The following is an 11,304-nucleotide window of genomic DNA, read 5'->3' on the forward strand; positions in this document are numbered from 1 at the left end:
ACTGGACCAGTAGAGCAACATACAAAAAAAAAAAAAAAAAAAAAAAAAAAACACCACCAACAACAACAAAAAAAAACACAGTCACAGGGAATCTCTGTTATTGAAAATCAGCTTGTCAGCTTAACGTGCTCCACTTGACATGTAGAGACAAAAGGCAATATCTAAGGAGCTGAAATGCTGCAATGTGCAAGCTCAGACTATTTTATATTTCATTTTTTATGAAAGGATCCCAACAAGTTGTTTTGTTTTTTAATTCAGTGCATAAAGAGCTGTTGGGAATGCTGTAACCAGCTCTAGGATCTCCCAAGAAAGGTGGCTCAAGCCATTTTAACTTCTTCTGCCACTCATTTATGTGAAGCTCTGACACACATGAGGGTTTAATCCTATTTGTTCTCTGAAGATATCCAAAGTGGCTAAATATGGTTTAGAGCCTGAAAGCAGGAGAAAGACCGTCCTCTAACTGATTTGCAAGTTACAGTTCTTCCCTGATACTAACATGAACAAAAGTGTTAGTTCTGGCTACACAGCTTTTGAATATGTTGCTCACCTAGATTGGTTCCAGTGTACCAGTTGAACCACTACCTTTTTGACCTTTAAAACAAAAATTATGGAGGGGGGAGGGCAAGGTGGGTATAAAATTATCTGAATCTGACAGGAGGCTGTTCTGAAAATCTTAGGTGCTTTCTTTACTGAATATCTTCTTTTCAACATCCTGGTACCAAACTGCTTCCTGAAGTGTCTTGGGGACAATAAGTTATAACTAAAAACTCAAAGGGTACAGCTGCCTTTTCTTTGTCCCAGGTTAAGGTTCCAGATAAACTCTGCATTTTGAGATGCACACCTTGCCTTTAAACAACCATTAATTTCTTAGTTTTAAATCTATAATATTAAGACTATCTAAAGCTTGGAAAAATGCCATAAAATTAAATTACGCATCCAATATGCAGACTGCAGAGAAGATAGTGGTTATGTAAAAGACTTGTTCCATTATTCTAAAGCGCCTCTGGATCCTCATTTCTTTAGCCACACTTTAGTAAGAATAATATCTCATTTTATCAAACAGACTTATTCTACTGTGAAGGACAGATAACAATGATATTTTGATCTTGTAAAGTAAGATATCAAATATTTTAAGTACTAGAATATATGAACAAATATGGAAGTGTATTAATGTTTGCAAAGTATGTGAAGGTCCTCTGGTCACACTTAACTATTGAATCACTACACATCATTACTAAATATATTCTTCACATGGTAGTGGAAGCATGCTATTACAGCAGCAGCAAAAGCAGAAAAGCTAGTAAATACATTGGAACAATGGACCGAGGACTGGAAACGGTGATATGGAAGAGGACTGATTATTTTAAAATGCTGATGAAAGCTACATTTCTAGTTACAGTTTTAAGTTGGATAGCACCAAAATTACAGAAACTCTAAGCAGTCTTGAGAATTTGAGTGGCTTTGTATTAGGAAATTGCAACAGCTGGTGTGTCCTATTTGAGTCCTTTCATCACCAACAGTACTTAGAAAGTTAAAAACATAAGACCTGGTACAAATGTTGTCCTGATAAGGCTGAGCATGAACTAGGTATGAGCTAGACCAAATTCACATTAGCACCCAATTAGAAAGGAAGGTTTCTCTATAAAGCTCAGTTTGATACAAAGACATCTCCAGAAATTGAGGTGGTTGATGCATACTAAGTCAGGGAACAGAAATCAGGAAGTAATCCAGCAAGTATCAACAAGTACATACCAACAGAAATCTATCAAGAAATCCAGACAAATTAGGCAAAACAGGAGGAAAACCAAGTGGAGCTCAGCTCATGCCTCTGACACATGGCAGGACACAGATGCTGAGGCTCCCTTCTCTGAGACAGGAGACCAGGATGGTGGTTTTTGTTTCTGCATTCCCAGTCATCCTCTCTGCTCTCACTGAAAGGGCTGTTTAAGAAGGGTATCCTGTAGGAAATCCTCCAGGGAGATCTCCAGTGATGACAGATAGTAGCAATGAAATCAACTCCATCACCACCTTCACCTTTATTCGATATGCCTCTCTCGTCCCATGGCTTTCTGAGGAAAGGCATCACTCTTGTGAGCCCAACCTCCTGCAGGACCTGCACATAAATCATTTCTTCAGCTGGCCACATCATTGCCAAACTTACTTCTGGTAGTTCTTGCTCCACACCATGGAAAGCTCCCTAGCTTTCACAGATTTTAAAGGTGTAACAGCATATCCCAAGGTGCTAGTCCCTCTTATTTCAGTGTGGATAGAAGGGTGCAGTCTCAGACGGGATTTCAAGGGAAACCAAAAGGTAGAATTAGGCCTTGGGCTTTGCATTTCAGAAAGTCAACCAGGGGAGATCTAGCAGAACTATTACCCCTTAATAAGTGTCTCATTTTACTTCAGACGTGCCCAAAAGATGGAGTACAGTTTTCTCATAGCCCATCTCTCCACATGGTCTGCCTTTACCAGGTAAGTTATTAATTGCTAGGGTAAAACTGTCTGCTGGGGAAACAGGAGCAGGCCATATGTACATAAACTTCATTTTAAATAGAATGGAATTTGAATAGGAATGATCTACTGACTAGAAGAAAAAAAAAAAACCCCCCCCACACACTGCTCTTCTTAGTTCCTTAAATATTATTTGGACAATTTTTAACATGTATATTTAATTTGTATTGTTATTTTGTTCCATGTTAATATTTAATAAAATATATGGCTATCAATAGTGCATATCTATACCTGCACTATAAGTCCTTTGCAGATAGAACTGTTAGGAATATTTTTATGAGAATAGATAACAATGAAAGACTTTTGATCTCCTGCATTTTTTCAAACTGTTTGCTTTTCAACACATCCACTATTGCTGTCCATTCACATTACAGTCTACCTGGCCAAGTGCATGACAGGACATAAGATTAAACAAATCCCCAGAAAGCAGAGGCACTTGAATGAGTTTCTCCAAATTTGAGTTCTGCTAGATGCAACATGCAGTTCTCACATTCATGAAGCACATTGTAGGCTAAATCCAGTTTAAGGTGGATACAATGGTACTGTGTGCCAAACACTGATAGCAAATGTTCCTCTTTGGAGCACTGTTCAGGTGGTAGAGGACACTGCAGAGTTGTTCTGTGTTGTGGTATGATGTTTCTTCATCCCAAGACAATCAGCTGGGTCCACATGTTGCTTGACAGACCTCACCAAGCATCCTCAGCACACGACTGGGGACCTCTGCCCAAACCACTGCTCTCCATTTCCATGGAGCAGGTCTCTAACAAGTCAGGCCTTTCCAAGACACAGGAAGAGAGTGACAGTCATAGATTCAATTAGAAATGGTTCTCTCTGGAAGAGAGCTGTGCAGAAATTCCACTGATGAGTGAAATCTCTGAAGACTGCTTGTGTGGTATGGCTGGTGTTTGAGAATAGGCCAAGAGACAGCAAACAAACCAGCACTGAAACACTTTCTCCTCACCTGGCCCACAGCCAGGCTGCCCCTCTGGTGTAACTTAGGGCATCCTGGGGGCTGCTCTGCATTACACTGCCTGTCAGTGTCTTTAAAAAGCTATTATGGCTGCTGGGAATCTCTGCAATGAAGGAAGATTTGAGTGAGTCCTTCCCTGCCAACACATCCAGTGCCAGGCAGCAGCAGGAGGGTGTTTTCAGCATGACTTCATGCCAGAGGTTCTCTGTACACTAAACAGCCTGGCAAAGTACACAGAGCAACAGAAACAGATGGATCTAGACTAGCGTAATCAAATGGGTCTCACAGGACGTTTGGTGTATCTTTAATGCGAGTGTTTGCCTATCAGCCTTTTCTTGCAATTCACTGTTCTTCAGTGTGAGGAATGGTGACAAAGTCATCCAAGTACAAGCCAAGTTGCAAGTTTTTCAGCTACACTCACAGTCCTGTGAGTTTCCTAAAGAGGTTGCATTTTATATGAGAAGCTGAACTCAAAATTGAGGCCAAACTTCCACCTTTGCAGCACCTGCACACTTCCTTGGGAAGCTGGCATGTACATCTTGCAACAGCATTCATGACAGGTAAGAAATGAAGCTGCTTTTATGACAATTCAGGCATATCTGACAATAGATTTTCACACTATGATAAAATTAACTGCATGTTGCTGGCGGCACTCTCTTATTTTCATAAACAATCAGGTACACATTTTGTTCTAACAGTCATATAAACAAGATAAGATATGACTTCTAGGAACATGCTTCTATAAAAATGCAACAGTCAGTATTAACACTAAGCACTTTGCACTTGCAGAAGATACTGCATACTTAACTGATGTATCAGTTAATGTTGATACATTTCCAACAACCCACATGAGGATAGAAAGAGTTTCCATAGCATTTTAAGAAGCACAAGAATAGCATTTCTGAAAGCAAACAGGAGATCTCAAACTGTATGAAAGCCATTAAATGAATCATTCCCCCTCCCTTTCTCACCTACTTTCTAGCCTTCTTTTATTCAGCAGGGTCGGATTTCCAGGGGTGCCAAGTCTATTTTAGCACATCTGTTATCCTTGCACCAGCACTGAGCAGGCATCAAAGCAGTTGTGCAGAAATCCCAGCTTCACTCTTTGACTCACTGGAGGTATTACCAGCCCCCAGGCTCTTGCATATCCCTGTCATTCACAGCAGCTGCTGAGGAAGCTTTCCCCACATTCTGAAACATCCAAGATCTTGAAGTCAGGCCTTAATCTTCCCAGCTTTACCTAAAATTTCATGAGGGAGCTCTGCAGATTGGCAGGGCAGAGTCTCTACAGCCACAGCTCATCCCATTGCTCTCAGCCCAAGGCACCAGGCACCTTCATGTAAACAGGGACATGAGCTCACAGGTCAGGATCCAACTAAACAGAAACCATGGCCAGGTAAAGAAAGCAAGTGTTCTGGGCTGAGCTTTAAATAGATTCCCTGGGCCAATGGGCAGGGTGTGTTGGAGGGTCCCAGGTGGGGCTGTTCAGGCCCATCAATGCCCCCAACACCCTGGCAGTGTCTCAGCTGCACGCAAAGCTAATTTCTGCATGCAACTGGTGGATTTAGAGCAGTAGGTTTTACATAGGTTATGCTATATGGGACCAGGATTTGGCTTTTAAACAAAATCTCATATCAGAGGGGCCTGCAAGCAGGAGCTCCCAGAAGGGAGACAACAGCTTCAATGGGGCTTTGCTGTCATTTCCCTTCCCATGCCACCACACAGGTCCACACTGCCTTCCTCTGCCTTTCCTGCCAAACTGACTTCACCTTTGGCTGCCTTGGATCCAACCCGTGTTAACAGACTGCTTCCATACTTGTCTATCCTTTTTTAATCTCTAATTTACCAGACACCAACAAATAATTTTTTAAAGCATAGATCAGGGCTGCATTGTCAAAATGACATGAATATCAAAATGGCAATTATGACTCAAACTTGCAGTAGCGATGGCTGTAAAGGTTTGTCCTGATGTTTGTTTAGCTCATACTGCAGCAAAATCTTGTTGATGAAAGTAAGAATAATTGCTCACAGTTTGACTGTAGGCACTGGTTAGGCAAGTCTTCTCAAACTCTAAAGATGTTATCTGGAAAATTAAGGAGTTGCTATTGAACTCAGTTTCTGGACAAGTGTGGTAAATTCTGAGAAGGTTTATTAATTCATCCAAGCTCCTTGTCAGAGGGTCTAAATCCTTCTCTGGAGGCTGACATAGAAAGAATTAACTTTCTCATTCTTCCTGTAGAAATGATCACAACTGCCTACCCCGCATGGAGAGAAGTGGTGGCTGTAATGAATTATTTATCTGTAGCACACTGTAAGAAGAATGTGCTGTGATTAATTATAGAGCTGGGCAGGAAATGGTTTCTGTGTTCCAAAAGGTTTTTAAGATTAAAAATGTGTTGCAATTCCACCCTGGGATAAAACCAAAACTCTTTAAAACAATCTTAGAAATAAAGAGCGAGCAAGACCCCACCTGCAAAAAACACTCACCAGTCCTATGTGTAGGACTCTTTTGCAATATGAAAGCCCAACAGGAAATTTTAACACCTAAGAAGAAAGTTTGGTAGGGAATTCATGGGGTCCAAGCCATCCAGTTCAACCTCCACATCCTTGGGGAGTGCTCTAGGGAAGAGACCAACATGCTGGAACAGGGACATGAACATTGTTGGTCTCACACAAGTGGTGTCTCTGCTGAGCCGGGATGGGGCTTAGCTCTTGAAATTTCATGTTGTCCATCTCACTTTGGCAAAAGATTCATGAGTGGCCCTACCTGATTTCTTGGTTCTCAGAGAAGCAACCTGTTGTTTATACTGACTTTCCTGTTTTTACAGCTAAATGCTGCAGAGTGAATGACCTTTTGTAAAGTTTTTGCCTCCAGATAGGAAACTTCCTTTTTCAAAAAGCTTACATGGAAGTGACTTTTTATTTTCTGAATCATTTCCCCCGTGTGTCTCATAAATAAGAAGCTTTTCTCTAGGTTTTTTTTTGTCAACACTTCAAGTTTAAACATGTAGCATGACCATACAGGAGTGCCCTCCTATATTTTTAAGGCAGGCTGAGAACTGATTCATAAGATATGACGTAGAAGAAACTTCAGAAGTTGAATCCACTCCATCTAAAATCATTGTCTTGTTCCATAAAAGGAACAAGAAAAGCTTTGCCATATCATAATTGCAGCTGTAGAAGTTCATACTTGACATAGTTTCTCCCCAGGGTACAACTGTGGTAAGGAAAAAAATATGCTGACTGAAATAACTTGAATGTATATAGATTAAAAACATGTGGTCTTTTTAGTAGCGGGTATGACTTGGTGAGGCTGGGGACCTGCTGAGATTTGTGAGGAGACATGGCAGATGAGATTTATCCTTTTCCTGGCACCAATAAAAAAATGTGAGAAAAGCACCAGGTGTCTCCTTTGGTCTTTTTGAGATGAAGCAGACAGAAATAAAAAGTAGCACAGCAAAAATTTCAGAACATTTTGCAAAGAATATGCACTTTGAAGCTTTTTGAACAGGGGAGCATGGAAAAGGAATGCCTGATTGAGAAATATTTTGAGCCACATGAGCCGGATTCAGTTTCCATGAAGTGTGCAGAGAGCACAGGCTAGCTAAACTCCAGCCTAGTCTAGCTAGCAGCCATGGGTAAGTGTGACATTCCCGATCCACCACCTCCTCTCAGTTCCCTGAAGGCTGGCAAAAGTTACAAAAGTAATGTTGTTAAGATCTGACGCCTTCTTAGTCCGATGTTCAGAATTAAATGTGTTTAGTAAAATGCGTGCCTGGGCTTGCCGATATACCTCAGCTCTGGTACAGAAGACTTACACTGATGAATCAGATAGCCAGTCAGTCTGAACTGTCAACATAGTTGAATGGAGACAGGATCAATGCAGAATAAGACCTGAGACTGACAAACCCAGCAAATGTGAGCAACTGGTGGCACTGCTTTTATGTTATGTGGCTACTAGTCAGGCTTAGGCTGGCCCATGGCTGATGAAGGCTTTGTAGGAAACAAATTGCAGCCTGGCAGAGACTGCAGATCTGGGTGTCCCTGTCTGGATGTGACCACCAACAACAACATCCAGATATGCCATCACCTTTTTGTTAAATACAATGGATTCTAATTTTAGGAAAAAATCTTCAGAAGAACATGCTCATCCAGTTCTTGAAAGCACAGCCACCTGCCTCTGGGGTGAGTGAGCACTGATGCAGGCCTTAGATCACAGGTGACAGACACAGCAGCATCACAGATGACACTGACAACATGCAGACAGGATGTAATGTTTATTATTCTTTCACATTTATTATTAGCCCTGGAGTTGTGATAGTCCTTTTGTTGTGTGGCTCTTGCTGTAGCAATTCACACCTGTGAAATCCCAAATTGGATTACCAAATCTATTTGATTTGGTACTGCATTTGAAAAGCAACCAGAAGCACCAGGTGGTCCATTTCTTAAGTGAGACGTGACATTAAGAGTGTTCAACAGTCCTGTCCCATTTTTTTTTAACTGTCTGCCTGGTCACATTAAAATGAAAGTCAGTGCTCACAGTGCTGGTTACAATTACAAAATCTTACAAAATCTTGGACCTGTTATAAGATGTCACCTTGTTATGTGCACTGTGTTTTGGGGTCTAGTTTCTCCAGCATGAGAAAATTAGTTCGACAACCCATTGATGTCATGTTCCTACCACACTTTTACTCAGCCGAATTTCTGAAGGGATAGATGTTTTTTATTTATATGCTTTTAACACTATTTGATAATTATAATTGCATTTGATACATTCAGATGTTGGAGAAAATGTTACCCCACATAAATGGTATAATTTATAAATCCATAAGTGTATGGGTTTTAAAATTAATTATTCCAATATCTGTGCTTAACATATGGATCTGGTACTAGAGATTGCCAGGATTAGAAACTGTTTCCATTATCTGAACAGTAACTGGGCAAAATCTGATCTGAGTAGTCATTAAAAACTTTAGTGAGATTTTTATCTATTTTCAAATACCAGTCTAAACTTTATTGTGTTTAATCTAGCTTACTTGTTAAAGAAACATAAAAAGGGACATTGGGAATGTAGATTTAGTGTAGTATAACTGTTAAGATGAAGAGTAATGGCTGGGAAGCCTTCCCTCTCAGATTTTCCTGCTATGCTAATGTCACCAAAATGATATTACTGGAATGTGGATGTTCTTCAGAGTCTGTACAGGCAGAAGGAATGGTTCCTTTTGCCCAGCAGAAGCAGCTCTCCTGATCCACTGAATTCACACATGGGTGTAATTTTATGAATATCCACAGCAACATAGATCGATGCATTGCAAAGGTCTTTGTTCTCTGTGTAAGGGCACAAGTACCCAGGTTAGGTGTGTTCCCCATACTGGTTGGTGTAGGTGTCCCACTCTAAGGCCTGGGCCATGGGCCAGACTGCTTGACTTAGACCTGTTAAACATTTGCATAAGGCATTCTGTGCCATCCTGAAAAAAAAAAAATGCCTCGGTTTCCAGAGTAAACTGGGATTTCTTGTGTTTTATTATTTGTAACACAGTGCTTTCTGATGAAGCATAGTAAAAAGATGTGTTTTCCAGGTGATGGGAAGTCTGATAGACTGGTAGGGAAGGAACTGACTGTATTTGTTCGTGTATTTGTTTGTTTGCTTGAACTGCTGGTTTTCAATTTGCTCATTACCAGGATGAGCAAATTGTCTTTGGGGGAGACAAATTATGAGAAGCTCTTTTGTGGGCCAGTGGTCTAATTTTTTTTTGTATAAAGGAAGCCTTGTTCTGCTTGCAAATAGTTCTCAGGGCTGTATCTGTATCTGAGATTTTTGCCATCTATGCAGGCGTAAGTTTAAGCCAAGAAAGATTCACATGTTGCACAGCTGAGAATTACTGTGTTCACATGGCTGGTGCTCAAGAAAAGCAAATGATTTCTGGATAAAACTAAAATACAATAGGACACTGGCTCTGGGAAGTATGTTTTCCTATATATTGCCAAAAATTATCTAGGGGACATTTTACAGCTGTGGTTGAGTAGGGGGGTTAATAACAGACATCATTACGATAGGGAGCAGAATGATTTGTCATTTGGTTAATCTTTCAAGAGGATGTGTTTCCCTGGCCAAAGACTCCTCTAGTTCACTGACATTAGGAAAAGTCATAAAAATGATGTTTGAGATTGAGTGAGTCACATACATATACATGTGTAGCTATACGTAGCCATATATCGCCAATAGAAAAGAATGTGTTTGCTCTAAACTTCAGTCACCTCTGAATGATAAACTGGTAATAGCCATGTCTTATTTGGGGTTTCTCTCCATGCCTCTTTCTTCTTGGTTGTCAGGGATTTGCAAGTGTTCTTGGGATTTCCTTGGAATTTAGGCTAACAGACTGGTGCAGGACAAATCATAAGTATGATTTATTAGCTGTTAGAGACAAGTAATTTTGTAATTTTGCCTCCAAAGATTTCTCTTAAAAGAGGCGATTCTTAAAAGACTCTCTTAAAAGAGAGTCTTAAAAGACTCTCTTAAAAGAGTCTGTTCTCCTCTACTAATAATCTGTACCATTTTATGCATAAGCCACTGTTCCAGGTTTTACCAATAAACAGAGGAAATGGCACACTTTTAAAAGGAGATTAAAATGTGGTGATTGGGTTGCATATTTTTGTTTTCTGGCTTACTGCTGTGTTCTTTCATGCTCAAAATAAATGTGTATATGCAGCTCATACCACTAACCAGAACCATTGATTTCACCTTTGGCAAAGCATTCCCTGTGTTGTATTTGTGAGCGACAACATACTTACTCAGGTCTGCATGGGAAGCCAGATACCCAAGCAAGCCTGGGTTCTTACCTAAGCTTGGTTTTCAAAGAGGTATGATTTTTTGTTAACACTTACCTATCCAAAGGATATGAAATCTCTAGATTCATACATACTGCTTAGGAACAGTAATTTTACAACTTTTTTCTTCCTGGAAGCATTCCTAATCAATATTTTTGTTCTCTTTCAGGCAAAATGGGAACACATGAAAAACCTTATTTTGTTCATATCCCTTTGTAGCCTGTAGCCCTTTGAGCAATAGTCAGTAGGCAAAAATAAGTATACTACTGAAATAGAATGGTCTTTCTGTGTTTTCTAATGACGTTTGAGGGAAAATAAGGCCATGAAATAGTATTTTCATAATTTGTGATAAATTATATGGTGGTGGGTATCCACTGAGGCAAACCTGGAATATTTTGTTCTGAATGCAATGAAAACTGCAGCTTGTGCTTTTACCTCTATCTGCCCAACCTAAAACTTTTTCCAGCTGCTAGGCACCAAACTGAACATGTGTGAGAACCTACTCTTGGGATTAATGTTAAATGAGTGAATCCTAGACCTTATCTATCGTTTATTTGTTTCATGTGTGCACCCATGTATATCACAGGGGTTTTTTATTTAATTATTCAGGAATTGGCACATGACTTGCATTAACTCCTGAGTATCTTGCTGACAGAATGGTGCAAAGGAGCAATATCTAATCCTCATACTACTAAAACTGTGATGAAGAAAGGTCTTGTTAAACTGGCCCTGCCATGTGAGCAGAAATTACACTTAATACTAAGTACCAATCCTTAAGACAGAATATAGTAGTGTTCATATCAGTAAATTGATTCAGACTGCCATAAAAGAGTTGTAAGGTTTCATCTTAATTTGCAAGTAAATCTCCATCTATTCAGGCTCTGTCATTTTGATGGATACAGAACTGGGCACTGCTACAAGGCCAGCACATGTATTTATTTATTCAGGGAAATATACGGCATGAAAACATTCATTATAGAAGACTTAGTGTGCTC

Source organism: Streptopelia decaocto (genome assembly GCF_964273445.1).
Source record: "Streptopelia decaocto genome assembly, chromosome: 6".
In the NCBI taxonomy this organism is placed as follows: domain Eukaryota; kingdom Metazoa; phylum Chordata; class Aves; order Columbiformes; family Columbidae; genus Streptopelia; species Streptopelia decaocto.